The sequence below is a fragment of the Dipodomys merriami genome, unplaced genomic scaffold, assembly GCF_024711535.1.
Source record: "Dipodomys merriami isolate MVZ:Mamm:240054 unplaced genomic scaffold, mDipMer1.0.p SCAF_7, whole genome shotgun sequence".
NCBI lineage: Eukaryota > Metazoa > Chordata > Mammalia > Rodentia > Heteromyidae > Dipodomys > Dipodomys merriami.
Window position 1 is genome coordinate 49,077,781 of NW_027206290.1, and position 4,447 is coordinate 49,082,227.

At 48.0% G+C, this 4,447-nt stretch overlaps 1 long non-coding RNA gene across 1 annotated transcript; it reads left to right on the forward strand.

Moving 5' to 3' along the window:
• Nucleotides 1–872: 872 nt before the first annotated feature.
• Nucleotides 873–3,810, forward strand: LOC138817191 (uncharacterized). The gene is made up of 2 exons (XR_011368776.1): nucleotides 873–1,154; nucleotides 2,980–3,810. It is a non-coding gene; the product is annotated as an uncharacterized lncRNA (long non-coding RNA).
• The last annotated feature ends 637 nt before the right edge of the window (nucleotides 3,811–4,447 follow it).

Sequence of the window (4,447 nt, forward strand, 5' to 3'; positions counted from 1 at the left end):
TTAGGTTGAAGAATAAATAAATAAACAAGTCATGGTGCCTAATATATTACTTGATTGTACATGAGCTATTGGGTGTTTATCTCCTGAGATACAGAATGAGTTAATCTGTCTCCTGAATTATTTATTTTTTCATTGTAGCCATGCTATTTTCTGGTATAATTAGTACAACTTTCACTACAGAGTATGCAAGACATTCTCTACTTTTTTTCAGTTGTATATTTTTAACTGTCCTCAATCAAACTTGGACCTTCCCAAACAGCTATGTTGAGCTCTTGATAAGTGCTACCAGCTGGAAATGACCATTTTTAACTGTGAAGTACAGACTTTTAGTACAGGAATGGCTTTGACAGTTTAGATAGAAAAGAACTGTCAAACTTTTCATTTTCAGGCTATAGGGTACAAGATGTTTCAGGACTGAAGTCCTGTGTTCCCTTTGAATTCATTTGTCACAACCTCTACTAATCCTATGTCCAAGAGGACTTACCTTCCAACAGGTGACACCTGATTGCCCTTGGCCTTTCTGAGAAGACTCAATGGATTTTGAGCAATGTAATGTAGAATGATTACAATGTCTTTGCTGAATTGGAAATCTGCAAGGTTCCTAGTCTAGGGAGGAAAATTCATTCTTATTTTGCAAGTGGGGGTCAATTAGTAATTGTAAGGGTTGTAGAAAGAAGACCTCCATGTGCTTGTTAAGGCAGAAGAGAGTTTATTAGCAGAACAGAACAGCCTGTACACATGAGCTCTAGTGTGCAGAGGGGGAAGGGTATAGAGAGCTGCGAGAGGCCGCACCTGGAAGATGGCGCCGGCCTCCGCCCTCCGCCTTCCCGATGGCGAGTGCTCTCGTGGTAAACAACTCCTGATATGGCTAAGGCAAAGAATCTGGCTTGCTTCTGTGCACCTGAACCTATTGGCGGTTCCCACGTGGCGTATCAGGGTTGGCTACCCAGCGGGTATTTAAGGCTGTGGGGAATTCTCCCCGGGGTTGGGGTCAGAAGATTACTAAAAGGTCCTGAATAAACTGCGGAGAGAAGAGTCCGGTGTCGCGTCGTCATTACCGGCCGAGGCGGTAGCGACACGTGGTGGCCCGTACGGGGACTCAGCCACAACCCCAACGAGGACTCAGAACTCTCTGTGGTCAGGGTGGTGCACCGGTAAGTTCCCAGGTAAAAGGGGAATCCGCCACAAGAGCGGGGATAAGTCCCCAGGTAAAAGGGGAATCCGCCACAAGAGCGGGGAGTAAGTTCCCAAGTAAAAGGGGAATCCGCCACAAGAGCGGGGGGGATTTTTGCTCTTCTCGGTAGATAAAGAGAGAGTGAGAACCCGGGGCTAGTCAGTAGAGTAGCCAAAAGTGAAAGTAAAAGCTTGTTTACCAGCTTTAAATGTTTGAAACATGGGCGCTTCTTTTTCGCACCCAATTTTTTTGGCTCTCAATGAGCTACTGCACTCAAAAAAGTTAAAAATAAAAAAAGAGTACTTTAGAGAGATTTTTGAATGAATGTGACACCGTTGCCCCATGGTTCGCTGTCTCTGGAAGCCTCACGGTGGCCTCTTGGGAGAAACTAGGGAGGGACCTAGATTTTGCCTCTGAACAAGGAACGCTTAAGAGCGGAGTGAGACCAATATGGAAACTGATAAGAGGCTGTCTCGAGGACCAGCGTTGCAGTGAGGCGGTAGAGAATGGTCAGGCCGCCTTAGAAATGCTGCAGGAAGAAAGATCAGAAAGGGCAGACAGCGAAAAGGAGGAGAGCAGGGGGGGGTCATGCCCTGATTTTGCCGAACTAGAGACCTCTGAGTCTACAGACTCAGAGGAATTACAATCAATCATAGAACAAATAGAAAAAACAAAGATAAGAAAGAGGAGGAAAGGGAAGGAGAGAGAGGACCCAGATAAAGACGAATGCACGCCCTCCGTGCACCGCCCCACACCTTCGGCCCCTCCGCTCTATGCGGAGGACCCTGGAAGTGGCAGCCCCGGCTGTTCTTTCAGCCCAGGCGTGTGGAAAGCGGTCAGAACCGAGTTAAATCTAGCCTGTCCAATATTTCAGGATCCACAGGGACAGCGGTATCATGAACCCTTAGATTTTAAGGTGATAAAATCTTTAGCTGAGTCTGTGCAGACATACGGAATCACAGCCTCCTTTACTGTAGCCCAGGTGGAGGCCCTAAACAGACATTGCATGACACCCGGTGATTGGAGTGGGCTCGCACGAGCTTGTTTGAGCCCAGGTCAGTATTTAGATTGGAAGGCCTTTTTGATTGAATTTGCTAGTGAAGAGGCTGCGGCCAATCAGGCTGGGGGAAACCCAGCTTGGGATAGAGATATGCTGCTTGGACAGGGGAGATTCGCCAATCAGCAGATAGGCTACCCGGTCCAAGTTTATGAACAAATCAATAAAATTGGCATAAAGGCATGGAAGGCCTTACCAAATAAAGGCGAGGTGAGTGGCAATCTCACCAAAATCCTGCAGGGCTCTATGGAGCCGTTTTCGGACTTTGTTGCTCGTATGGTCGAGGCCGCTGGCAGAATTTTTGGTGACCCAGACGCAGCCATGCCATTAATTAAACAGCTTGTTTACGAGCAGTGCACTAAGGAATGCAGAGCCGCCATAACCCCATATAAGAACAGGGGACTAGAAGCATGGATGAAAGTTTGCAGAGAGCTGGGCGGACCACTAATTAATGCTGGATTAGCTGCTGCTGTGGTGCAATTAACCCAGAAGAAAGGGGCTGGGAAGGTGGCTCAGTGGTAGAGTGCTTGCCTTGCATGCATGAGGCCCTGGGTTCGATTCCTCAGCACCACATAAGCAAAAAGAAATGAAAAAAGCCGGAAGTGACGCTGTGACTCAAGTGGTAAGAGCGCTAGCCTTGAGCTGAAGAGCTGAGGGACAGCGCCCAGACCCAGAGTTCAGGCCCAGGAAAAAACCTATTTAAAAAACGCTGCAAATTTGTCTAAACAGTTGTTTAGTTATCTTTTAGGTAATTGAACTGGGGAGTTCGACAGCCTGATGGAACAGCTCAGGGTTGCCATCGTCGTGGTGAACTCGACCCGAGTGGATGCCGGATTGGCGGAGGGGTTATCTTCATGGATCTCCGCTGCTATGAATCATCTCAAGGAGGGGGCGGGTTTGGGAGCCCTGATAGGCCTCCTGGTGTTAGCCTCCTTGGTATGTCTGTGGTGCATTTGCCAAATTAGAGGTTCTCAGCGTCGCAGTGCAGCCATGGTTATCCAAGCCTTTACAGTCATTGGAGCAGGTCAGTCCCCCTAAGCGTGGCTTGCCACCCTAAAACAATGAGCACAGATTGCAAAGCCAAAGTACTGCAGTCGAGAGGCATGAGTTTTGCCCTCGAGGAGAGCATGTTTGATTGCACACGGGTTCGATTCGCCTTTTCCCGTCCTTGTGAAAAACGAATCAATGGACAGGCTGAGTCATCCCTAGAGAAGGTACCCTCTGGGAGAAGGCTTGTATGCAGTCCTTGCAATTGCACAACAGGGATCAGACCTCTGTTCTCATCTGTGTTCTTTAAACAAAAAAGGGGGAACTGTAGAGAGCTGCGAGAGGCCGCACCTGGAAGATGGCGCCGGCCTCCGCCCTCCGCCTTCCCGATGGCGAGTGCTCTCGTGGTAAACAACTCCTGATATGGCTAAGGCAAAGAATCTGGCTTGCTTCTGTGCACCTGAACCTATTGGCGGTTCCCACGTGGCGTATCAGGGTTGGCTACCCAGCGGGTATTTAAGGCTGTGGGGAATTCTCCCCGGGGTTGGGGTCAGAAGATTACTAAAAGGTCCTGAATAAACTGCGGAGAGAAGAGTCCGGTGTCGCGTCGTCATTACCGGCCGAGGCGGTAGCGACAGAAGGGGAAGGCTTATGGCAGGGAGAGAGGTTATATAGGGAGAGGGCAGGGATGGAGGTGTTGCCCCAGCAAACACAGGAATGACCTCAGTGCCTGGGAACCTCTCACTGCCCAAAGGTAGCAAGAAGGGGGAGGGAGGTGCGAAGGTGAGGAAGTGACTTCAGAGCCTGGGGGACCTCCAACCACCCCCAGATGTGCCAGTTACCTGGGTTCTAGGTGCTAGGTGGGGACTTCTAGAAACACTTGTGCACAGAAAAAGAACAAAGGGGAAGAGGCTAATTTTCCCAGTTAGACCTAACAATGATAATATTGAAAAGGGATGGGAGATCACACCTAGACTGGAGAAAGAGGCTATGTGTGGTTAGCAGTGTTTCCAGATGTTTCCAAGGAAGAGACAGAGTTAAATACATGGTAATTCTTTCTTGCTTTCTTTATCTCCATTTCATATTTATTTGCTATATATGTCAGATTTGTCTTATTTAATTTAAATTTTATTGTAAAGGTGGTGTACAGAGGGTTTACAGTTACATACGTTAATGAGTGCATTTCCTTTTTTCCATTTTTTATTTAATTTTATTGTCAAGGTGATGTA